Here is a 26,281-nt window from a genome sequence, read left to right as displayed (position 1 = left end):
TAGGTATGATAATTAGTCGCTGTTGTGCTATCTTATGACAAACGCCATTTTGGGGTAAACTGATTAGATGTGCCACATCACTAGTCGAAAAAAACTCTACAAAGTGGCGTTCTCAGAATTTTGACATTCTGTATGGTCACTGAGCTATAGCGATAAACGTGCTGAGAATTTTTTGATTTTTTGCATTAAATGGCTGCGTCTGGGGATTAGCTCAAGTAGTCTTGATGTATAAGATTTTTTTATGTGTAAAACTATATGAGAAACACAATGGCATAATCATTTAATAATACACGAATTGTGAGAAAAATGCAATTGAGCTTGAGCTTGTGCGCCCACCCGTGGCTACTACTCCGTTATCGATCTGGACTAGCTGAAGTTGCACAGAGAATCAGTAGATAATTATGCTTGGGAGTAGCGAAACATCTTTCAATGTGCGACTCCTGGTAATTCTAAAGCGTTTATTGACCAATACCGGCGCCGGCCAGGCCCGAACGTAGATCGCGGGAGGAAAGCGAAGGAATGTTAGTCCGATATTTGCTTTTTCTAGAGGCCGTATAAACTACTGCGCACTCCACAAGTATCACGGGAGGATGATATTTGTTAGTAAGTATAGAAGTTAGATTCTACTTCTCCATTACCGACGCCAGGGAGCTAACTCCACTACTATCTGGACTAGATATTGATCCATCAACTCATGGATCGGGGACCAACCGCTTTATTTCCCTTCCGAAGGAAGACGTAACCACAGATTTTTTCACCTCAGAAAAATCTCAACGACCTCGGTTGGGATTGAACCCATACCAACTGGAATGAGTGGCGGTCACCCTTACCACTCAACCACGCGCCGTCCAAATTGTGAAAAAAATGCAGTTGAAGTTTTAAACTGGAAATATAGCATATTTGGCAACACTGTAGCCAAAAATATTATTTTTTCTGTATTCCCTGACTCATTTCCTATAGAATGCATCTCACCGATCGTTTATAGACCAAATGAAGCCAAAGATATGAATAAAAGTTAATTATTGATGACTTTTCTATGGAAAATTCTCCATGCACGATTATGACACGCCATACAGACTTTGTCATCAATACACACCTATGACACGTATAAGTGCGGCTTTTGTTTACATTTATAATAAAAACTCGCAACATAGTCAACCGATCTATTAAATATTAATACATTAATACAGAATAGATAGAAGGATCAATTGTCTTCTTTGAATTGTTTATACCGTTTATAAGTTTCAAGATATTTAATCTCAAGCTTTTAAAATTGTTTTTCTAGAAAAGTGCAAAATGGCGCTTGTCATAAGATAGCACAACAGCGACGAATTGAAACGATATTCAAAAAAATGTTTTTGAGGACCATCCAAATATAACGAGCTATAACTTCTCAAGCATTTAAAAAAAACTTTGTGCATTCATCAAAAATATTCGTGTAAGTAATCTCCACATCTTTTTTAAAGACTCATTTCTTATATCAAACAAAAATTTGTTGAAAAATCTCACTTATAGGAGGATTAATCACGAAAATCATAGCAGCAAATGACAAATCTTTTTGATGAGTTGTCCAAAACCACTATTGGCGTAAACACAGCCGTTTCCACGTTAATAACCAATCACCGTTTGAAAAACTTTATTTTTCAATAATAATCAAATTGCTTTGAAAATACAGGAGAGAAATCTTTGTTGTAATATAGAAAGTTGTTCATTTTGATAATTCAAATCTTTTTTCAGAACATACCGAACTTGTCAGAGAGATATTTAAAAAGTTATATTTGTAATTTTATTGAACACGATGACGAATGCGCACGATATATTAATGAATTGGCTTTATAGAGATCATCCACAAATAACCAACAATAATGTTGAAGATATTAAGGATAAAGACTGAAGACATAATGTTTATATACCCGATCAGAAGAGCATAACAAAACAATAACACTATTATAACTATGGTTGATATTTATTCCAACTGGAGTTATATTCAGATAACTGAATTGAAAGTGGATTGCGGACAGTTTTCTATACTATCAATATTATAACATAATCTATTATGAGACCATCAATTTATGAATTGATCGTTTGTTACTAGGTCACTGTCATTAGATGATTATATCTAATACAGTTCTCTTACAGAGGACGTGTATATTTTTGGAAAAAAAATTATATCTCATTTAGTTTTAACTTTGCTACAATGATATCAAATTTTGTTACAATTTTGTCCCCAACCCCCCGCCCGCTACTATGCCACTGTCCCCCTTATCTTCGATATGGATGGAAATAATGTATTTGGCGTTTTTCTATTCAACAACAGTTTAATTTGAACACATACAATTCCTCTATTCAAAATTCAGATAAGTATGTTTGGAAGGGTCCACCAGTAATACCAGCCTTTTGGGGCACGACGCGGCTCTCGACGGCCCTGCCAATCACAATAGACTAGGGCAGATAGCTCGCACTAACAATGAATGGACATCATTGTGAATGTCATGCCCTGGTAGAAAAATTATTACTTCGCAACGTTATCAGAGGAATATCAAATCGAAAATTTCAATAAAAAATCATGCTATAGTTTTGTTTTGATCGTATTAGCAAGCATGCTTTCATGGAAGAAATGATTATGAAACAGCCTGACTATATAACTTGTTACATACCTGCTATGTTCAAAACGTTCCCATCTCGAGCGTTCTCACGGTACCATCACAAATAAACTGCAACTCGTCGAGTCGATTCCCGCGCAAATTCGAACGTATTACGAACATCCAATTATCACTTCACTATCGGATCACTTATGCTGGAGTGCTCATTCAATGCAGATGCAAATTTATTGCTCCTTCCTCTAATTCCATTTAATCACACTTTGGATTCACTGTTTCACTTTCCGGTTTCAAGCAAAGGCTGGTTCACCTCTAATAAGCACCCTTTCCCTCACTCGGCGTATTGAAAACCACAACAAACAACTATCCGCCGAACCGCACCGTAATTCGTAGCATCGCAAATCCTTTTAACAAAATCGTCTTCAGATCGGCCGGCAATCCGTGCGACGAGTAATGAACCCCTGGTACAAAGCCGTTGCTGGTAGGTACCTGAAATTAACATAAATCTCTGTAATAGGAGTATCCTTCTCGGAGGCCAGAGAGTTTATGTAATGTATGTGCTAAAAAGCATACACACGGCTTGATGTTTATTAAGTTGTATGAATCAATACACGGTATTTCTCATAATCCCATTACATACCTACATGGTATACTGATTTTCTGCAATGGGGTTTCAAGCTACACCACACCACGCATTGGACCATATGGTAACCCGAGGTAGAAGTCGTGTAAGTAAGCACCAATCTGTGCGCCTGGCGCGGCGTGTGAACTACTTGCGGGTGTACTAATGGAGTGTGGTTAAATAATTTGCATGAAACGCATGCTTTGCCGGTGGTGCATCTCACGATGCAATATTCAGGACCGATCGTACGAGCCAGGCGATAAGAGATACAAACCCAACCCCAATATAAGGGGAAGAAGAAAGAAAATTGCTATTGCACGTTTACAGGGAGGGTGACCTGTTGTGGGTACTGCTCGTTTCGAAGTAATGATGGAAGATCGTGATGAGAATTTGAAAATTGTCGGCTGCTGCAGGCTTGGCAAAAGATTGATTCTTCGAAATCAGTTGCTTCTCACAAACCGAGTTTTATGACAGTGTTCTGTGTACGGATTACATATGAAAACGGTCAACCATAATGTAATGTAATCTTTTCGAGAAAACTTTTTAACGACTGTCACCGCACAACAAGATTTCTGATTTCTTGATTACATGTAATGAGAATAATCCGTTGCGCTTTCTAAATATTTAGTCAGGAGAAATAATTAATGGAGGCAAATGTGCTATAATTATAGTGAACAACATTCTGCAGAAGTGTTGCGAAAATATCTGTTTATAGATTTCATAAAATATAATAAGCTGACTCCTACCATCCTTCATGTCATGAATTTTCGCAAGTTTCTAACACCCAAGCACGATCTAGTATCCTCCTCTTCTCTCATATGTTTCAAAATATCACATTGCATTACCCATAAAGGCGTGATATAGTTTATGAATGCTCCCGTAATGTAATCGATCAATATCGGCTATGACATATAACTGCACAAAAGAGGATTCCTCTATTGACAGCTTCTGTATTTTCATGTTCGAAATTTTCTCCACTCTGTCCACTATCTTTTGCTATTTCGTCACGTGTGTAAGCTGTTCGATAGCACTAGATGATTAAAAATCAAAAAACGGAATATGTAGGCTCAAAGCGATGCCAAATCCGTAGCGTTGCTCGGTACCCACAAAAGAAAGAGAGATGCATATTCCATATAGTGTTGTTCACCCCGTTTTGGGTTTGTGTGCCCAAACTCAATTCCAAGTCCAAGATGTATTCAATGAATTGATATTTAGTACTCTACATTCTAACTGACTGCATTTTCAGTACACAAACAGCAGTAAAAAGTATTTTCAGGGCATAGAACAATAGCCGTATATTTTGTCAAAAGCAATTTCAAAATAGCAATCCAAACGACTTAGTTAAGCCGCACTTTTGGGGGCAATTTGTAATTGAGTAGTGTCCAATTTAAGCTAAAATTTTAAAACAAAGGATGAAAAGTAATTAGTAAGTAATTATAATATTTCTGTACAATTCAATCCAAATTATCCATGAAAATCTTTAAATTTTATTTCTAAGCTAGAATTGTTATTCTAATCCAGCGATCTAACGTCGGAAACAAACGCAAATTTTACAGAATATTTTTGAAATAGGGTTATTTGGGGAGAGATGCCGATTCTAAAAATCCATCCTGCATCAAAGTAAACCATTCAATAATTGATGAAATCATTTTTATCTATTGCGACAAGATACTGTGAAATAGTTTTTGTCATGAAAAAAAAATTCATCAAATTTACATTAACATTTTACACAAAAAGGTCATTGCTGGAGAGATGCCGCGTGTGCGGGTGAGACGCCGCATCGTGGCCACAAACTGAAAAATGGCGAACAAAAGTATTTTTCAGCTCTCATTGATGTTTTTGTGATTAAGTGTCTTCAGCTGAGTTTCATGAAGTTTGATTACACCTATAAATCAGCTAGCACCTTCACTTTTCTTAAGGGGGTACTACCATTTCCAGAAACATTTTTTATTCAATATTTTAAAAATATTTTTCTTTCGTAACCTTGTGTGACGATTAAGTTGGAGTAACTGAATTGAGGGCACTATTTATCTATATGTTTGTACGAGCGATAAACATATCTATGTGTTGGTAGCAGTTCCTTAAAAGCACTGTTTGGCTCTCCCAATGAATTTATACAACTTAGTTTTGTTCTTGAAGGATTCATTTTGGAAAAGCATCAATTCGTTCAAATTTTTGCTTTTATCTCAATATTGACATCATTACAAATCAATGCGTTCACGAAAATTAGTGCCTGAAACTTTAAAGAATAAACCGAAGTAATTAATACTTAGATACATATTGCCCGTTTAAATATATAGATAAATAGACTCATAATCCTATGTGTTTGGTCCGTTAGTTTGTGGATATACCTTATTAAGAACCTATACCTGACACAAATGATCATTTAATGACATTCCGAGGTGAAAAAATACATTTTAGCTATGCATCCTCTTCCATTGAGTGCGGCATCTCACCCGCTATTTTGATGCGGCATCTCTCCCAATTGTAGGAGACGACGACATTTTCCTCTAAAATTATGGATGACCGTGCTTATGATCAAAATGCCTTCTAAAAGGTCCCAGCAATTCAACCGATACTGCCCATAAAAGCATAAGAGTCCCATATGGATTTTTGACGAAAATGAGTTATCTGATGGATTGTATTCTGTATCACCACTGAATCACAATGAACAAATAAGATTACCAGGTTTGTTATGAAAATACCGAAAAAAATACCAAAACATGGTTGTCCCATCCATAAGGCTCAATGAGAATGTAAATCTTCAATAGTGTTTTTCTCGGCTTGCTGTTTTTCAATATGGGACTCTTATGCTTTTATGGGCAGGATACATGATTTACAAAAAAAATCGAACAATTTAAAAAAACGAAATTATAATGTCGCGCTGAAAAATTTTCGGCACTCCGTGATGCAACTGAACGCACAAAATCATTAATAAAAATTTCATGAGTAATTAATAAGGATTATTTTACATCTCTAGAGATATAATTCTACGAAAGAAAAACTCACAATATCATACTACCGTATAACCTTATGCCCCTTATGCGAGATATAGAGAGTGCGGCATCTCTCCTGACGCGGCATCTATCCAGCATAATTTTTTAAAGATAGACCGACGTTAGGCATATACGAGCAAAGAGCACTCCTGCAATACCGACACGTTAGATTCCAAATTTACTCGTGAAAAGGAATATCTGTGGTAAATGTTACACTCACGTTGTTCGTTCAGAAACCAGTCTTGTTGGTTTTACTGTACGAAAAAAGTTTTCAACATATTTTTTATGCCAGTATCGTGATATTTGTTCCTTTTGTCCAACAAATATTCGTATCAAATCTTCGAAAGCTATATGAAACAATAAATTTGTAAGCGCATCGCTTGACTTCAATCGATCTAACATGAGACGTCTCTCTGGTTATTCATTTGCTGAAATTATACCCCTGTTCTTTGCGTTTCATTGGATCGTACGCTGCCCTGAAATCCACAAATGGATGGGGAGCCCGCTAGTCGTATTTTCGAAATTTGTCCAACGCATTTCGCAGGATAAAAAGATGGTCCGTCGTAAATTGTATGTTTTGATGTTCACCGTCATACAATTCGGCCAACGGGGGCAGATTGTTGAACCGAACAGGATACTCATAGGTGGTATTTTTGTTGCGCCCTCATTTCTTATGATTTAGATCACCATATCGCTCCCTGAATGGCGTGTAGCCGCTGCAAGGTTTCGTCTTCTAGTCTAATCTAGTGCAAATCCCTCACATCACCAGAGCATGGTCAGAGGAGGAAACGTTCCGTTCTCATCAATGATATCGAAAAACTCGAGTGATTTTGGAGCGCGTTTCTCTATTTGGGCATTTCCAGATGTACTTCTTAATAATATTTCGTGCTATATAGGTGCTACAGATATTCATATTTACCTCTGGATGCGACGAGATTGATCAACCTTAGGCCGTCCATTTTTAACTATCACGATATTCAGTGTCTTTTTTGCATTTGCCCGAACCAGTGTGAAGCGAACCATAAAGTAGTTGGTTGTCAAGTTACGTGCATGGATCAAATAAACGAATTAGAAAAGTCATCTGGATCCTAAATATCAATGCATCAACGCAAGGACAGAAATCTTGAGGTTTGCTTCCATTCCATAAAATTACAAAATAATTTTCATTTGCAAATAAGATAATATATTAAATTTTATTCGAATGATAGTTGGTATATTACTTTTGTTGGGTTTATTGATTTGAACTGTATTAAAATGAGCAGATAATTACGGGATGAATGCGGGATATATTCAAGGAACCTCTTGAAGTTGAACATTTCCGTGTTGTCTACACAATTTTCGTTGGACAATGACGCGAAAATTCATGAGCATGATACATACTAATAGCCGTCAAAGTCATCGTTGAAGTCAGAATTGCCTCAAGAATTGCCGACGTGGATACCATAACTCAAAACCTTCTATACCTGATTTGTACAATATTCCTGAGGTACTTTTAACCCTTTATAAGGTCCGCTTAGTTTAGAATATATTTACATTTATTTCGTAATAAAAACTGTTTTGCTGCTACCACCCGTTAGAAAACGTCAGTCTTTGTAATGTTTGATGTTTTTCCAACGAAATTGGTGCAAATATAAAGACATATCAAGCCGGATCAGAAATTCAAAAAGAAATTAAAGTGGTTTACTGATTTTTACCTGATTAACAGTAAATGTTCCCTGGATTCTGCTGTCCTAATTTTATTGTGTAAAAGGATTTTTCAAAAAACTTCCCAAATCTGCCACTTTTCACTGTATCTCAATAAAAAGTAATACGAAGAGTTGCTAGACTCCTAACAAGTAGATCTCATAAGATTGGAACACTTCTCACTCATATGCCAACGTTTTGAACGAAACGAAAAGATGGCAATGTAGTTGCCACTGCCTTATAAAGGGTTAAATAAAAATTATTTTGGAAAATGCTGGACACTTTTCGGGACGTCCGGCCATGCGGGATACATTCGTCTAATCTGTGACTGTCCAGCCTAATTCGGGACGTTTGGTTACTTTAATCTACATACAGTTATTCAAAGTCCCCGACTAATTATCGCGGAGTTGAGATATAAGTTTTGGAAAGCGTTTTATAAAGCAGAGTCTAATTTTTCGAGTCGTATTTTCCATCGCTGGTATATGTTAACGCTCAAAGTGCTTTTGCAGATTCTCCATTGTAAGACTTATGCTTAATTAAGACGTTTTCCCAATAGAAAAAATATCCGTGGATCATTGCATTGTTGGTAACCTTCTTCAAAAGTGACGGATTCCATCAGAAACGGCCACAAAATATGACCATCGTCGATTTGAACGAAACATTGAAGTTGAGTTCGGTTTATGAATCTCCTTTATTTTCTCTGACAATTGCAATGTTTTGATACAAGAGCATTTTTTTAAAAGGGCGTAGACATTTATACGTGCATAAATTTTAATTTTTTTGTTCGATTACTGTATTTTATACAGCAAAACTTTCTCAGAACGAGTTACAGGGAATGAATATTTCTGTACGAAAACAATATACACAGAAAAAATGTTATGTCATAAAAACTAAAATTTGTGTTGAAAATTTAAATTGCAAAAAAAACCATTTTTTCTAATTAATATAATTCAAAGTTTTGTTTAAAATCAAAATGCATTTAACAAAAATCTTCGAAAATGCGATAATTTTCGAGATATTTGGAATTTTGTTCCAACATAAACAGTTAATTTGTGTGATTATGTAATTTTTAAAAGTTATTCTTGTTACCCTTCATAAAATGTCAAAAATCTAATGTTTATCGTTTCAAAGACGTTAAAAAAAACTTTTTCAGTTTATTTGGATCATGGAGAAGCTTTCAATAAAAAAGTTTTCCTAACAACAACTTTTGACATATTTTTATAATTCATACTATTTGCAGTTGAAAATACAATTTTCTTTTTGAATATGATTCTAAACGCCATTTTAAATCAAAATGCTAATAACAAAATTTTCTGAAATGTTGTAGTTCTCGAGATATCCTAAATTTTGTTTTAACAACACAATTCTTTTGTTTTATTACGGCCATTTCAGAAGTTATTCGCGTTTCTCCATCAACAACAATTTTCAAAAAGCCCATAACATTTCCTGTAACTTTCTCTTTTACATCAAGGCGATATTGTAAACCAATTGAAAGCTATACAAAAATGACACAAAAAACAATACAGAAAAAACGCTATATGTGGAGTAAAATTAGGTGATTTACGAAATTCACTGTAATTGAAAATTAAAATCAAACGTAAAACTAAATCATTTTTGATGCTCGTATATGTCAGGGTCAGGAGACGTGAATTGAAACGATTTTTTTCTAGGTGTGTATAGTTATAAGATAGCCATAACACTATATGAATACGTCAATTCACAATCTTGAGTTTTCAGTAGCCGGTTAAAGCTCTGAGCAGCATTTTTCGTATGTAAATTTCGACAAAACTCTGGGCTAATTTGATTCATAAAACCGCATAAACCTCTCTTAAAACATACATTGCCACCGATGAAAACATAGCACATGCAATTACTATTCATTAAGAAAAATTACGCCCGAAGAAATTGACGTCAGACGACCTAACTCAACAGCGATTGTTTCCAGTACCACTAAATAAATTGTCATAGCCAACAGCGTAGCAAAAGCGATTGAGTCAAAGGCCTGCAAAACAACACCATCAATAAAGAAACAATTACCTATGAAGACGGATTTTCAACAGCGACCCGTAAGAACAAGAAATAAATTAGAATTTCAAACACTGAACAGTAAGAAAGCAGTAGCGATGGGGACAAAGACATGAACGACAACGCGAGAGAAGGCACATGGACTGATCCAAAACTCGCGGAGAAAAGACCGCCAAAAAAGGATCTCAAGTCTCAACTTTGTGTTATTTTATTATTTTAACAACTTTTAAAAACGCGAAAGATCCACGGCTCAGTTATGCTAACATATTGAACCGTTTCAAATAAATTCAAAGAAAAAAAATATTTTTAGTACTTTACACAAGACGGGCCTTATCGCACTGTTAGGTAGATTAAATCGGCGTTTAGTACATGTAAATCTGAGTTCCATATAGATGAAACATGATTCTGTTTTTCGCTATATGATCGTGGGTGTTTAATCCCGAACTAACATTTGGAAGCTGTTAACAATTGCCATCATCGCCCATGGAGTACGCGAAATGTAAGGATGCCAACGAAGGTAAGATCAAGTTCGATTTTATTCGATTCGTTCCGCAACTGGTTGCGGTATGTCACCATGGGTGCTTATTCGTGATCTTTCAGCACTAAGCGAAACCACCACTAGTAGTATGAGTTTGCGATAATCTATCACTGATGTCTCAATACCCGACAAGCGGACATTTAAAACGATAACTGGTTGTAGGTATTTAATTGCTGTGAAACTATCTGGTGACAGATTTGGAACTGTGGAATGACAGCGATGTCCGCACGATTCAATGATCGATCAGTTTTTAAAAAAAAATAAGAAAAACAGGTTGATCGAGCAATTGGTCGAACGAACGAATGAATTAATTTAATCCGGATCAGACACCAGGTAGGTTGCGTTCACGGCCCAACGCACGAACTCTTAATCATACTCTTTCAAATTGATTATGTTTGCGCGCGACCTGGCTCGTGAAAGGGCCTGTGCTAATGAGTTTCGCCCAGCGCTTTATCGCTCAATTACTATTCGCATTTAATTATACTCATTTTTCAACACTTCAGTGCGTACCACACAGGTCGACGGGTTACAGTTACTGCATTGCACATCGAAGTGCTGAAATCGAATGGGGATACTCTGCTCTGCTCTGATACATACTCTGCTAAATAACTAATACTCACTATTTTCCATAATAGTTTGAGATGTCTTGCACGGACCTATACAGTGTCGACAATGAACCGTTTTAAAAGTGCAAATTGTTATGGTAATGATGCCCAATAAAACACATTTTAAAATCTACTTTTCGCAATTAAAATATTCAGAATCTACTTGTGGGTACACTGCGGTCTACCTACAATTCGTGCACTGGAACTGTAGTCGATACCCTTCGATTATTTTCAATCTATAACGTAAAATTAGAGCTCATCAGAAATTGTCCAGGAATCAAGTATCATATTACAATGCAGCTGTCTTTTCACCGTACACAAAGTAACGTTTTATTAGAAAGTTGGCGTTATTATAGATGTGTTTTGTTAGAATCAGATAAAACCTTGACAAAAATGTCAAGCACGTTGATGTATCACCTTCCATCTTGTCAAATTGAATTCATTGTGGGTTTCCAATCGTCAATGTATATGTAGGCATTGAACACCATCAATCAAATTTTTAATTTGAGGGTTCCTGTATCACTGATCCAATCTTTGGTTAGTATTTATTCTGTAGATTTATACGTTGACGGAAAGCAGTAGCGTGTCGTCAAAATTCAGAGACTATCATATAAAAACAAAACGTGCTGTACATTGAACGACCCTATTTTCTACGGATGTTGTCGATAAAAAACTAAACGTTTCTCCTTTCACGCACAATCCCATCGGACAGGAGAAAATATTTAGTGTCACCTCATCCCAGCTAATTCCCCGATAAGGTTTGTCAACGCGCCGCAGCATTCGCAATTGACCGGCGTAGACCTATTTCTTTTCTCCTGGACCTGCTCACGACCAGTTCTTTCTTTTGAAAGACGGCGTCTACCAACCATACTTTTTCTACTTCTTCTGCCCGCTGTAGGTTGATCTATCTCCAGTGTGTGTGTGCGAGCATATTTTTTACCAACTCCTGCGTCCCTCTTCATCGATGTCAACGCTGTTCCAAAGAAACAGGTCGTGATGGATCATACGGCAGACACAATCATCAAATCTGTCATACGATTTAATAAGACCTGACAGTAAACATATCCGCCGTGTATCAAAATCGAAGCATGATGTCAGATTACGAAATGTGACTGATGAAAAGAGGGAGGGGATTTCGAGGAATCATCGCCGATTGAAGAGCACAGTGGTCTAGAATGCACATTTAGTAGGAATTTTAACTTTTTGATAAAACTACATAACTTACCCTAATAATATGTTTAGGAAAGATGTTGTGAAATGCAAGGACCTTATTTCCGTTTAAACAGAAGCTAAGGGACCATTCATAAATTACGTAACGCTTTTAAAGGTAGAGAGGGGGTACAACAAATTGTGTCATGTCGTAACAGATAGGGGAGGGGGAGTAAGCTAGATCGTTACGTAACATGTTTCCACAGAAGAAAAAAAATTCCCGGAATTTGTTGCGTAATAAGCGAGGGGGGTATTCTAATTTTAGCAAGATTTAAAACAGAACTTTTTAACGGTTCGTGATAGAGTTTGACTGTCTTCGATGAAGTTATAGAACAACACATTTAAAAAAATGCTGAAGACACGAAAGCTCCATTTTTTTACTTCCTATTACACAACAAAGCTAAGGAGTAAGCTTTAGGATGTTCCTTAAAAAACGGTTTTATTTAAATAACTTACGTAGTTTTAATTTTGCTCTGAAGTACCCTTCAGATAATTTGTAGATTATTTCAGCGCGCATAATTGGTTTTTATACAGAAAACTACTAAACGTTTTTAGTTTCAAAGTTATGAAAACTTTTACATAAAAAATAAAACTTTCAAATATCTAATAAAATAGATTAGCTTCAATTAACTTAACTTTAAATATTGTTGCTGTCATATGAAATATGCTTTGTAGCATAGATGACCAAAAATTGCCAAATACGATATTTTAGTATATCCTGCAATGTTTACTTACTACTTAGTTAATTTACAGTAAAAAGTATATATAATTTTCTAATGAAAGAAGTTAGAGGTTCAGTATGTTGAGTCAAACTGTTCTCCTTCGAAATATCTGGAAGTATATCTAAAATCATCTTAATGAATCAAAACTGCAGTTATATAATAAAAAAACATTTTTAAGAAACGCTCAAATTTTTTTCTTGTAAAATGAAAAGTACATTTAGTAAATTTAGAACCGCCCTATCTACTATTTAAAATAATAGAAAAGTATTGTAAACTACATAATTTTATCATGAAAGCGAAACTATACATTTTAAATTGTCCACCATGAAGGTAATTTAAACATACTACCAAGGGTCAATTCTGAAAAGCCAAATTTCTGGAAGACGAATATTTTCTTCTAATACATCAAAACACTAACTTCTATTATTCAAAGATATAAATACTAATAATATACAAAATTGATTTTTTGAAATCAGTTTTGCGAAATTTTTAAAAATATCGTGCTCGCCATTTTTTGCTCAATTATACCTTATATGTAGTTGAAAACGAATAATATTTTGTTTGCCCCAGTTAATGATATGGGTATTCGAAAGAACGCCAACTTTGAAAAAAGTGCTCATAACTTTTCAACGATAATAGTTAAATGTGTCGTGCCATGAAACAAATTATTCGCCCGAAAACAATCTTAAAGTTGCCTGAAAACTACTTCAGTTTTATTTCAATACTGTAAAAGTTATTCAAATAAAACAGATTTTCTAAGAAACACCCTAACCATTGATTTTAAATTCGTTGTAAAATGAAAAATATGACAGATAGAGCATACATGTCTTCAGCAAACTTTTCTAAAACTTATCGTCTACAACTTCACTGAAGGTAGTATGAGTCTATCTAGAATGATTAAAGAATTCAGAGCGACGTTGCTGATCTTCGATCGCTGAATTTCCGGAAAGGAATTTCGAGTACCACTAATTGCTATCAGTAAGACGTTGCGTTGGATGAAAAAAGTATTGCCCGTGAAAAAACTATCACAAGAAGACAAAACCCAAACCGGATGTGCTTAAGTCCTTACTTACTTTGTCGTAAAGTAGAAGAAAAATAGCGCTTGCAGTTTGTCTTTAGCATGTCAGGAATTTTTATGATCAAAATTTGCAAAATTCGGTCAAGAATTCACTGAAAAATAAGTGTTACATTAGCTTGTGAACATGGCGCACTTCCCGAGGCTATCAAGCATCGTAATAGGTGGCAAATGTGGTCAAAGAGCTACTTTGATTGTAGGGGAGACCGGGGCTAGTTGGCGGTGTTATCAGTTTTCAATTTTTACTGCTTTGATATAGGTAGATCTTGCAAAATAGAACACGCGGCATGAAAGAGCAGATTGTTGGCAACATCTCTGATTTTTTTTAAAGTGTTTGATGCATTGTCTTCATTTTTAGAGACAAAAATATGTGACGCGGAAAACCCGCCAACTTACCCCGGCCTCGGGGTAAGTTGGCGGTATGTGATGATACTCCAAAAGCTAAGCAATCAAATGGAGAATCAAATACTTCATGAGTTCTTCTGGAACGTGCTGAATTTTTAAGAAAACTGTATATTAACCGCCATTTGCTATTATATTTCAGTTTCAATATCCCGGTATTTTGACTTTGACGCGTACTCCCTATTAAAAAGCAAATTTTCGAAATTCTTTATCCGATTGGCCGGAATAAATGTCTCCTGCATTGACACACAAATAGATACACAAGAAAACGATTTCCTACTTTGGAGTGAATTCCAGAAATAAAAATTTTTGATGACTTTCTTGCACTGTAAATAGTACCGCCAACTTACCCCGCGTGCAGCACCGCCAACTTACCCCAACCGCATACTATATTAAAAACTATTTAAAAAATAACTTTTGTTGATGGATAGATGTAATATCTATACGGATACTGAAAGCTCTTTTCACGTGCTATCGAAAAATATAATCATTTGGGAAATTGATTGAAAATCACCCTAAATAACGCAAAGTATTTAAAATTTAGAAAATTTACTTGGTATGCTCCAAAATACAATATCACCCACAACTTCCACCGAATCGCTTTGCAACAAAAACACATTGGATAATGGGTTTCACATAACTTGAGCTACACAGGAAGAGGCAGCGCTATAAATATGTCTAATAGAAACAGAGAAAAAGGGATTCCGCCAACTTACCCCAACCGCCAACTAGCCCCCGCTCCCCTATTTATAAATCCAAGCATGCTATTTGCTCTTTTGATGATTGTGTTGTAATGGTCAATGAATGTTAATTTTGAATCTAGAATGACTCCCAAATCTTTAACTCTTTCGCACTTTTGTACCACTTGATTCCCTAGAGTGATTGAAATGTCAGGTGTATTTCGTTTCCTACTAAAAGTTATTGTATTACATTTTTTACGTTTAGTTGCAGAAGGCTTTTGTTACACCATAGATAAAACATATGTATTTCTTCCTGTAATATCTTTATGTCTTGTTCGTTCCTAATTTCTAAAAAGAGCTTCATGTCGTCGGCATAGATAAGAACTTTTATGTTTTTGCGAATGAATGAAATGTCGTTTACGAATAAAATAAACAAAAGAGGGCCTAAATGGGAGCCTTGAGGAACTCCTGATGTTACTTGAATAGGATTCGATTTTTTCCCTTTGAATCTAACTATTTGTTGACGGTTAGTAAAATAGGATTTGAGAGATTGGTTTAATTCCTAATTTTCCAGTTTGAATAATAGCAAGGGTATGTCGATACGATCAAATGCCTTGCTAAAGTCTGTGTGAAGAGCTTCAATGTAGTTTCCATTCTCCATTGCAATAAATGAGTAGTTGACGAATACTAGTAAATTTGTATTAGTTGAACGTCCTTTTTTTATTCTAATACGTATTGTATCATTTGGCCATGTTGGTGATATCAGTTTATATGGGAATTCTTTGGGTGACCGCAATTTTCAACCCGTAACTCCGGAACCGGAAGTTCAATCAACCGAAAATTCCATAACAACCGGTGAGAAGGTTGAGACTAAATTTAGGCTAATCAGTAAGGCCATCTCTGAGAAATAAAGGTGAAATTTTACGCTCGAAATTTTTTTGACTCGAATGGTACACCAAGACCCCAAGCCCTTCGGACTTCCGTTAATAAGTCGACGTTTGAGTCGATTGCAAAACCTTCCTACAGAAGAAAAATAAAAAGTTGAAACACTGTTTTTTGAGAAAGAGGAAAGAGGCATTTGTCCATGTTGCAGATAAACCGCGAATATTTTAATGTAAGCAGTACCTAATCGACGATCAACATGGCCTGACGTCTGGACGTTGAACAGCGACTAACCTGCCGTATCTAACATCCTACATAACAGACAAACTGATATTGTTTACACCAACCTATCAGCCACATGTGATAAAGTTAGCCACGATACAACAATCGCAAAAATAAAGAAATTTGGAATCATCGGAAGTTTTTGAAGTAGTGTAGGAACTCTATATGTACTAAAAAATGTTGGGCATGAAAGGGTTAAATTATAACAACTGGTTTTAAAGGATCATTCACAAACCCCTTTGCATCTCGATACTCTGATTATATAGAGCTCTGATCTCTTTAACAAAGTTGTTTATAGTAACTTTTTCAATGACTTCGAAAACAAAAAACGTCGAATTCATAAATTAGTTTTTATAACAGTCAATCCTCCAACTTAGCTCTAGGATTTTTAATTGTCAAGATTATCATATCGAAGATGAGTCTTTTTATACTTACAAATTTCTTCGAAGATATCAAGCTTCTAAATTCTACAATTTTAGAAATTATTCAATTCTGATTGCCTTTAAACGATTTAAAAACATTTTTAATGTTAAAGAGAACGTGACAATTTTTAAAGCTTGAGGCCGGTTTGCTAGATGGTACAGTCAATCTGCTCGAACGTGAGATACCGCAACGAGATGGCTCACTTTTAATACAGTAAATACATCACAAAACATTCAAGAAACCGTTTTACTTCACTCTTGGAAACATACCGATCCTACAGCGATTCACGCGTCCCATTATTATTTATTATTTGCACAACCTATAATTTTAATCCGCCTTTTCGTTACTAAGCTGATAGCCATAAGCAACAACAGAAAGCTCCCCAAAACATGTTATTTTCTGTTGATTCGTGATGTGTGCGAAACAGGAGAACTAAAACCCAGCCGAAGGAAGCGAACGAAAACACAAGATAAGGCAAGGTGGGTGAAGAAAATCTCCCGAAGGAAAACGGGCGATATTTCCAAGAGAAGCGCATGCCGTGTCTGGTGATTTATGAATTTCTCAAATACGACACGATCGGATATGGATCGAAGTATGTAACAGCAACTGGTTGCTGCTGGACGAAGCGTACAAGTTTTTGTTTTTCGAAGCATAATACATGTATGTGTGTATGAGCAGGATCATCAGCGAACGTGTAATGACGATGTGAACGGCAGCAACGACTGAAACCACTCGCTGGATTATTGGGGGGATTCATCTCAACCAGCCGAGTGGAAGATTTATGATGGGAAAATAATAAATGAAATTACTTGCGCGCCAACCAGCCACCACCCTCTACTGCACAGAAAGCAGCGGCATTCGAATCGGGAAAAGGCCAAGTTATGAGCGAGCGGATCCATGGAATGGGCCATAAATCTTGCGACCATGTAGAACTGCCATTGCATTGCCAGTCGAGTGCCAGCGAAAGGCTCTAGGTTGCGATTCGAGCAAACTGCTGCAAATCATAACTATTGATGTGCTCTGCAGAATTCACTTGGTGGAATTTGAGCGTGACCTTACACCTCAACCTTGGTTACACTGGGGCACTGCAGTTGTGCGCATTTTAAAGCTTCTGATACCAATCGTGAATAGGATATGCTAGGCCGCACAGGGGAATAAATTTGATTTTTTCCATATTTGAATGATTAAATTTAAGTATTTGACATAAAGGAAGCTTTCAGCGAAAATAAAATTAATGAATACGGGTAGTTACCTGATACATGAATTCAAAATGTTTTGCAGATAGGAACTTAATTGCGCATTCCACGAACTGCAAATTAATCTAAATTAAATCTAATGTAAGCGTAATTGATCTGCAGAGCATTGTGTGTTTGCTTCGTTCTGTTAATGTGTGTGAAAGGACGCAATAAACGGAATTTTTATAATCTTTTTATTTGATAGGACACGGTACGTTAGCTTGAAGGTGCCGATGTTTTCTACATACTTTTTAAATTTCTTGAAAATTATGGGGATATACTAGAAATTTATCTGAAAGCTCTTTTAAATACTAAGAGACTATTTTAGACTTAGGGTAGCACAAATTTTAGAATTCAGTGGAACCGATCTAGAACTACTCGCTGTTGCAGTTGAAAACTGGAAAATCCAACCTGGAAAGGTTGTACCGATAATAAGACCTCATTTAACTATGCAAAATATGATAGGTTGCACTATATTTTACACAAATGGTTTCAAGTTTGTATGTGATTTAACGTGGATAAACAATCAACATTGCTAAATATTTCTTAGACTTCCCTATTTATTTTTAAAATATGTGCAATGCTTATTCCGGCATACTCGTATCTACAAGTTCAGTGTACAACTTCCCCATAGGCTAGAGTAATAGGGTACGACGGCTTGTTCAAAAGTCACACAATGCTTAAGTGCCTACATCGTTGGTGAATTATGAATTTATCTGGAAACTCTGACTGATACTTTAATCAAGTTAACAGTGATATGTTAGACATAAACCGAATTATGCTGCTATCAGCAAAGGCGGTTTGATAGTTCAAATGCAAGCATCCTAAACAACCAATGCGAAGGACATGAACACGGTTCTTAATTTTTTTGCTTCCTATGAAGTGGGAACGTTATCATGTAAAATTGTTAGTTTCAAATAAAGTAATAAGGGAGACCATAACTGTTATTTCTGACGTGTTATTTACCTTGAGGCGAAATGCTGTGTAGTGAACACCTTTTATTGTATTTTTGGCAAAGTTATGTTCTAATATTATCTTCACGATGCTACTCCAATCTTAGTCCCTGGATGCTCCGGTCAAAAGTTTTGGTTAAAAGCAAATCGTGCTTCATGACCGGAGACACTCTCTTGCTGGCCAGACTTGCTCAATTCACCTACCTTCTGTTCACTGGGCACTCGATACCTAGCAGTTTTAGTTCCTGCTCCATAGGGATGTGGTTTTTCTAATGATACCATCTGAACTATATTTCCGCTTTACACCAACGGTACAACTGGTGACCACTACAAATACGTCAAGGTTCACTTGAGACAGCACTATTTTCATAACATTCAGGGCTGCGAAAGTTTAATTTTGCAATAACTCATGAACAATCTGACATAGCTATGAACTGTCTTCAGAAGAAGTTGTTCTACTTGACTAAATCTATAGAATGTAGCATACAATATATTTTTCAGGGGCACCAGACGACATATTTATGAATTTACTGAAAATGCATTGTTTTCTCATAGTAAACTCCATACAAACTTCGAATCGATTGTGCTAAAATATCCTCCAACAAATTTGATTCGTTGGATAATTGAAAATTTGTCTAACTTGGTTCTGCGGTATTTTATTTTTTCCATACATCCTTGTGCCACCCATGTACTCTAGGGGACTATCTTGAAACTAAAGGAAAAAAATGGAGTAAACTAGGCAAACACTTTAAAACACATGGGGAATCGATTCAATTTTTATTATAACTAAAACTAGAGAATGCAGATCAATTTGGTTGTAAATATGATTTAAAATATTTAGAAAACATTAGAAATTTCATTTGGATTATTAGTCTTTATTTAGTTCCTAATTTATAATTTTTATTCTTGATCTCAGACAAATTATACATGAGGCATGTGATCTAAATGTCAACAGTGTCAGTAAGGTATATGGTTAATTTCAATCAAATATTAAACAACTAGTTTTAAGATGCACAACCTAAAGATAACTCAACCAAGCACAGAAGGTGACTCTATTTAATTGAATGGTCTTGGTGTAAATCTATAATTCAGTAAACAGGAATCAAAATAAACTGACTCAAATGGCTTGTTCCCCGTATGCAGTCGACACAAAAATAAACAGCAAGTAAGTTTAACTCACAAGTAGTTCAAATCGCCTGCGAGAAAGCCTAATGTTCTATACCACGCGGGATGAAAAGCTTTAGTATGTTACAGTCGTCTATGTAAGGTCAACCAAACCTCGAAATCGCAATTGCGTTGCTGCTGGGCAGTTGCATATAAAAAGTCGGATTCACAAACATCACATGAAAATGACTCAGTGCGCTGAATAGTAAGAATGTGTTAATTAAGTGTGTAGTTGCCGGTTAAAGCCCTGATCAGCACGCCACGGTATTGTTTCAAAAAGTGTACGAAGTTTTGCGAAATCACTGGTAAGGTTTAAAAAAAAAGCTTTTGTTTGACGACACGTTTGTAGATTGACCAATAGCTGTGCTCGGTTGTAGCCCAAGACCGAATCGTTTCCTTTGTCAAACTTGTTGTTGTTGGCCACTAGCACTAGCACGCCCTCTATCAGAAGGCCGTCAGTATAACAGACCACTTGCGTTTGTTATTGTCTCTCATTATAGCCAGACAACCCCTGATCTCGAAACGGAATCTTCACATGGAATGTTCTGTAAGTAAAACTACAAGTGAGTGTAATAACGCTGGAAACAATAATTACTTCGCCCTATGTAACCATATGTGACCATAGTCGTGTATGACTGGTAGTAAGATCAACATGGTGGGGAGTGGGCGTAGCGTATTGGTAAATCGATTGCCTTGTACGCAGCGCACCTGGGTTCGAGTCCCGACCCCGCACATAGGGTTAGAAATTTTTCCTAAGAGATTTTTCTAACCCGAAAGAGGCGAATGACCTTAAGGTTAAAACCTCTATAATTGAAATAAAAAAAAAAATTAACATGGTCACCTCCAGTCTGTATGCACATGATAGTGCTTCTTGGTTAATGTGTATGTGTAATGGTATGATACACCGATAAAATAAATTCGTAAATAGAAAGAAAATTATTACACAATGCACGACTTTCTTCGTCGTTTTCTGCAACGAAGAATTTTCGTGCATTGTAAATAGTTGGTTCCGTTCATTTCACGATCTAAAAACATGGCGACTTGATGAACGATTTTTCGTGATTGAAACCAAATTTTTTCGTGATTTTTAAATATTTAGTGTACATTGCACGAAATTCATCGTAGAAATCAAAACTATTTTTCGTGATTTAAACGAAAATTTTAATTTTGCATATTTAGTGTACGATGCACGACATTTATCGTAGGTAAACAATTTTTCGTGATTTAAGCAAAAATTTTAATGATTTTTGCATGTTTGGTGTGCATTGTGCGAAATTTATCGTAGAAATCAAAACTATTTTTAGTGATTTAAACGGAAATTTTCGTGATTTTTAACTATTTAGTGTACATTGCAATTAGGGGGGAGGGGAGTAAGGGTTCCAGCGTAAAAAAACCGGTTTTTTGGTCAATTTTTTTAGAAAGATGGGCTTCACCCAGAGACGTTCCACAAAAAGCTTCGTCACCGAGTCGCTAGTTGACATTTTTGATGAACAAATTACAGAATGTGTTTGAAATGATAATTTTGTATAATGTACAAAAGTTTCGATTAATTCGCTTCACCCACCTTTCTAAAAAAATTGACAAAAAAACTGATTTTTTTTACGGAGAAACCCTTAATCCTCCCTCCCCCTTAAATTCAACGTAGACAACGAAAATATTTTTCGTGATTAGAACGAATGTGTTTCGTTATTTTACCAACTGTTTGTATATATCAAGAATGTTTCGCTAGTCGCACGATTTCATTTTCGTTCACCGCTAACCAACTGTCATCCAATAATAAAAAGAACCGACTGAACCGAATTAATTAAATGAAGAGACTGAATAAAATGGGTGAACTGGGAAAAATTAAAAATTTAATAAATTGATTAAAATTAATAAAACAAATAATATCAATAAAACCAAAAAATTAAATTAATAAGACAAATAATATGAATAATATGGATAAAATTAACGCTTTCATACCTAATATTTTTCTAGCACATATAGGGTTCCAAAACCGTGTTGGAGTAAAGAAACACGAAAAACCTGTTTTTATCATGATACGTGTTAGAAGCTGCTCAATTTTTACATACCGATCCTAAATGCACATCTCCTGCAATATTTTCAATAGGTCAATTGAGCAGAAAGGGTAACCGAAAGCAGTCTAAATTGATTAAATTAGATTAATCAATTTTCAAAAACATTTAAAGACAACGAAAATCAAATACAATTTTTCACCGATAACTGAAAATCTTTCTGGCAGTACTGCTCCAGTGAAATTCAATCAAAAAAATTGCAATAACTTCCGTTCTACGGATATTTCTTGTAACTATTAGCGCTAAAATAAACGGTAACAGTCACAGATATTATTTTTATTTGTTTTTGTAAGGAAATATTGTCTAACTGTTTGAAAACGTTTTTATTCATAAATAACAGAGCAAGCAGAGGATTAATAAAATAAAAAAAACAAATAGAATGAACAAAATAAACGAAATGAAAAAAATATAAAATTAAAAAAAAATTCTTTCTATTTTATCATTTTTTTTCACTTTTAATCTTTTTAAACAATAAAATGATTAAAATAAAAAATCAACGATATTAAAAAATAATATACTAAAAAAAATAAGTTAAATTGTGTCTAATTTTGTTCTGGATGAAATGAACAAAATTAGTCAGATTATTAAAATGAATAAAATGTGTGAACCGGAAAATAACATAAAATTTCATGACATGAAAAAGCGAATAAATTAAATGAATGATACAAATAAGGTGCATGAGATAATAAACTGGTCGGAATGCATTCAAAGAATGAAATTAATACAATAGATAAAATGAGCTCAAATGAACAAAATGAATAAAAAGAATGCTAAATGAAATAAATCATTAAAATCGTATATTCAAAACTGGTTAAATATTCAAAATGAAAAAAATAAATAAAACGAATATAATCCACGAAATGAATGATCTGAAAAAATAACTAAATAGAACAAAATTTGAAGAAAGTTTTTTAAATGAAGTTAACGAATAAAACGAATTATGCGAATCCCAGAACCATTTTTTCAGAATATTCTGAAATTTTTGTGAAAATTCCATTATTCTTGCACATTTTTGTTTTTCTTTTCTTGGCGGCATTTTTAAGATTATCTGGATGCTTCTACTTTATTGATTTGCCTTAATTAGTCATCAGAAAATCTAGAAATCAGGAATTTGTTTTTAAATTAAAAGATATCTTTTAGGTCACAGATTGCTGAGAAATGATTCTGGTGCAGAATAGAATTTTCAGATCCTGTATTACAATGCGTAATTGGAAATGGTAAACTAAGATAAGGTCAAATGTGCAGAGACAGAGAGAATGCGATTCATGTATAGCAATATCTGTGAATAGTATTCATTTGCATTGAAGTCTATAGAAAAGAGTGTCAAGGCTATGTTGGGAATTATATTATTGTCGATGGCACAAAAGCATGTATACTCGATTACAATACCGTCTCAATCCACCCATCCTTATCACTTTCGAATTGTTTCGTTCGGAATTCTCGTTCTGGAGATATGGGTTTATGAGTCCTAAATCAGTGGTTCTCATCCTTGTTCATGCCACGAAAATTCCTTAGAAATCACAAAGGGTTGCCGCGGACCCTCAATGATAAACATCGATTTTGTATGCTATCAAAATTTTATTTTCAGTTTGCTAGGAAGCAAGACCTGAAATTTCAATATGCACTCAGAAAATATATTTTTCTTCGCCGACCCCCAGCAACGACTTCGCGGCCCCCTGGGGGTCCGCGGACCCCAGGTTGAGAATCACTGTCCTAAACAAAACAATACCATGACAAAGTATTGTTTCAAGCTACCAGAATAGGTATTCAAATTCATCAAAAAGCAAGTGGCCATTAAAAGTGTCCCATTTTTCCTTGATCTAATATGGGCATATTTTTGGAATTTGATCCGTTATTTTTCATAAAAGTGTATTTCTACACAATGAATATGCATGTTCAATAATATAATCCCGAAACAGGTATTTTTAATTTTCAAATGACATATTTAAAAATATGTTTCATTTTTTTTTTATTTCGATTATAGAGGTTTTAACCTTAAGGTCATTCGCCTCTTCGGGTTAGAAAAATCTCTTGTGAAAAATTTCTAACCCTATGCGCGGGGTCAGGACTCGAACCCAGGTGCGCTGCGTACAAGGCAATCGATTTACCAACTACGCCACGCCCACCCCCTCATGTTTCATTCTAAATTCAGTAGAGATACAAAAATTAAAAAAAAAAACACATTTCATTTTATTCGCTACCGCCCCCATAAAATATAGTAAATATGACTCTTATGTTTGGAAATAAAGTCAAAAGTAATATTACAAGAAAATGTGCATTCAGCATTTTTCAAAAGATTTACTATGCTAAAAATGGAGCATGCCAAAAACGGAATCTTACTGTATTTGTTTACAGCCCATAAACACTGCATGCATCCCAAAGCTGAACCAAATGTGATAAAACACAGATGATTCACAGTCTCCCAATCATGCATTCTTATACTGTTAAATTCAATTGATTTGAAAAAGAATTCAATACAAGACAATCAGGGTTGCTAATGAAACATGGAAATTCTGCTTGCAGCATAGCCGGACAACTGGTAATTCACCCTTTGTCAATAAGTCTCCCAAAACTATGACCGCTGTAGCACTTTAGGATATCCATCAACCATTGCCTCATACCCACAATAAATTTTCTTGTTCAACGTCAATTTCAAAATAGTTTTTCTTGCGAAAAAAGTGGATTGCTCCATGCATCTTGAGCAGTATCCTAAATCTGGCAAACATCTTGGCAATAGAATTGCTAGACAATCCGTGGATATTTCTATCTATTACATGTGCATACTCAAGGTTCTGTCTGTCTATAAACCACTTTCTCAAAACACACACAAAGGATCCCCATGGTGTGGCAAAAATTACAAAGAAAGACTTTCAAATGAGTGTTTCACTTTCACGTTGTCACCCTGTAAAAACGAGATGAATTAGGCTTCGTTCATGACAATATCAATTAATAATAAATATGCTATGTGCAACACGTAATTGCCATATTTAGTATGAATTTCCATTGTACAACCGGATGTAATGCTCAGAAAACTTCTTTGAATTGATAAAATGCAGGATATCTCACTTGGCAAGGATATTATTCAAATAATTTTGGGAATGTATTTTCTTACATTAAATCTGTCTCAAAATATGCTTAAGTTATTGAACAATCAATAACAATTATTCAATCATTTATTTTGTTTACATACTTTCCTTCTCAAAATAGAAAAGTGCATACCAATTCTACTTACTGGACCTGTTTAGCTGGTCATTACTTCTCTCAGCATTATCAGCACATCGCTAAAACAACTTTTAATTTCTTCCGAATCGTGCATTATTCTTTATTCATCCGTTCATCGTTCGTGCAGTTTCTCAATACTGATAGGTAATGCACTTGCGCGGTTCGCTTTCAACCGGTGCCAATCTCGTTCACGGCGTGACCTCTCACGCAGCCGTAAGTACTGATGGAATCCGTTGAGAAACCTCTACACGTCGCAAGCCTCAAGATACTTTCCTGTAATTCTTCTCGTTTAATACTCGCCTTTTCGAAAAATAACACACTAATCCAACATAATCTTAATCATTTTTTTATTTCTTCCGATACACTCTTATTGGAACATTTTCTTCATTTTCTGACCTTTGATCTGGTGCACAATTCAGTGTACAACGCTTCAAAACTATAAATCTCGGCCTTTTCTGACCACTAAACAAGTATTTCTCCGTCTTTCAAACACAGTTTCGTGATCTGTGTATAGATCCCTACAAAACTTCAACGCCGTCGGCTTCCGAAACAGGCAGAAATACCACACACATCATTCGCTTCCTTTTAGAAGTTTACTACAACAAAATACCGCGACCACTCGTCATAGAGCACGAAGCACCGATCGACAAAAACAACCTCCTACAGCAATAAAATGATCCGCTTTGATCAACGTCTAGCGACTATCTAAAGAAAAGCGTATCAAAAAAATTTCCTTCACGCTGTTCTTTTTCTGATGGTTCTCCTGCTCAACTTGTTTCGGCACCGACACTCATTCTCATACTTTTTGTACCGCGATTGCTCTTTTATGCTCAGCTAAGACAGCATCGATCACGAGAGATTTTTTTCCGGTTTTGTGTACGATCCTGC

General features: G+C 35.4%; 1 protein-coding gene across 1 annotated transcript in view; it reads right to left on the bottom strand.

Moving 5' to 3' along the window:
• LOC131682486 (myosin-I heavy chain) overlaps positions 1 to 26,075 on the bottom strand; it is a 285,951-nt gene extending 259,876 nt beyond the window's left edge. Inside the window, exons 1-2 of the mRNA XM_058963986.1 lie at positions 25,404 to 26,075; positions 2,658 to 3,089 (exon numbers count right to left, since the gene is read on the bottom strand). The gene's annotated coding sequence lies outside the window, so the exon portion shown is untranslated. The remainder of the gene's footprint in view (positions 1 to 2,657; positions 3,090 to 25,403) is intronic.
• Between the last annotated feature and the right edge of the window lie 206 nt (positions 26,076 to 26,281).

This window comes from Topomyia yanbarensis, chromosome 2 (assembly GCF_030247195.1).
Source record: "Topomyia yanbarensis strain Yona2022 chromosome 2, ASM3024719v1, whole genome shotgun sequence".
In the NCBI taxonomy this organism is placed as follows: Eukaryota; Metazoa; Arthropoda; class Insecta; order Diptera; family Culicidae; genus Topomyia; species Topomyia yanbarensis.
Note: the sequence above shows the minus strand (reverse complement) of the source record. Positions and strands in the feature narration are given on the sequence as shown.